Source organism: Diadema setosum, chromosome 17, assembly GCF_964275005.1.
Source record: "Diadema setosum chromosome 17, eeDiaSeto1, whole genome shotgun sequence".
Lineage (NCBI taxonomy): Eukaryota > Metazoa > Echinodermata > Echinoidea > Diadematoida > Diadematidae > Diadema > Diadema setosum.
Genome location: NC_092701.1, coordinates 8,364,453 through 8,365,980, shown reverse-complemented (window position 1 = coordinate 8,365,980; position 1,528 = coordinate 8,364,453).

Genomic DNA, 1,528 nt, shown 5'->3' with positions numbered 1-1,528 from the left:
GCAGTGCTAAGCCAAGCACACATTATCAGAAACACATTATGTGAACACACCAATCCAGCTCAAAATACTTCCAAAGACCACTAAATCCAGCCCCTGAAGGGCAGACGCTTGTCCTAGACCGACAAATATGTTGACGTGTTGCTCCCTTGAGACCAAAAAAGTGGCAACTGCAATCCTCATTTTAACACTGACCTTTACGTAGCTGCCCTGGACATACAGTAATGAGGACAGACACAGACTTAAAACTCACTTTAAAAAACAAGAAATAGCATAAAGGGGTGATTAAATCATGGAACTTTTTCTTCTGACAGTAGGTCTGTTGTAGACCTGTACTAGCTCTTGGAGTGCTAAATGACTACAAGAAATAAAGACAAATATTGGGAAAGATAAAAACAACATATTCCATGTGGATTTGGTTGAGTTTCAAACAATTCCAATCCAAATTGCACAGTGAAAATCTAAAACTGATTTCAAAGTGAAGAAAGAATTTTCGGAACTTTGACTGACGAACAAATGAAAAACAAATTAGACTCGGATAATATCTAACAGAAGAATCAACGGTCCATCGTATTCATTCAGAAAATAAGTTTTTCTCGTAAGAAAATACATCCTCTTTGGACCTCTGAGTTTAGTTTGAGGTAGAAGAGCGACGATATCACCACCGATAAAAAGAAAAAGAAATTGACAGGCAGTGCCATGTGAAATAAGTTTATAAGGATGGTTGACTTATAAAGATAAAATGAGTTCTCCAAACATATCCAATAGTCGCATTTACCTGTGACAGTTTCAATAACGGGCTGTCATCTTCCTCAAACGATGGCTAATCAGTGGCTAATCGGTAGCTGATGATTTGACGGCAATTAGTTGCCGATTAGCAATCGTTTGAGAAAGATGACAGCCTGTTGTCGAAACTGCCACAGGTTAATACAAATAATTGGAGGTGTTTAGAGAACTCTCTATCTCTCTCATATACATGTATTATGCTATCACATTGACAATATCAATACTCAGGTTCACAAACTTCACAAACGAGAGAGGGACAAAACTGGGTAAAATTACAGAAGGGAAAGCATCGCATTAGAATCATTCAAAAAATGTTGTGCATTGAATTCTTCATACACTTTCAACATTGCATATTATTTACTTCTCTTTGTTAATTACAATGTATCATTGCTACCAAGGTTTCACTCTTGGATTCTCGGCTGAATTCACAAAGTCTTGTCTACATTAACAAAAGAAAGTAAAATGTATATTATTATCTTTTTGTTAAAAAATGAAAATGAATTTGAATTGAATTGAATATTAACTGAATTGAATTGAATTGAATTTCAAAACAAATATTTGGCTGACTTAATAAATAGCCTTTATATTGTAATAATGAAAACTGGAGTAGGATGAGAACAGCTTTGCATACTCAACATTGAACTTTTTTTTTTTCCACAAAGAAGATTTGTTCACCTTATATGACAAGTGAAATATTTTTCCTTGCCACTAGGCGATGCACGACATTTTTCAGTAAATCTCAAAG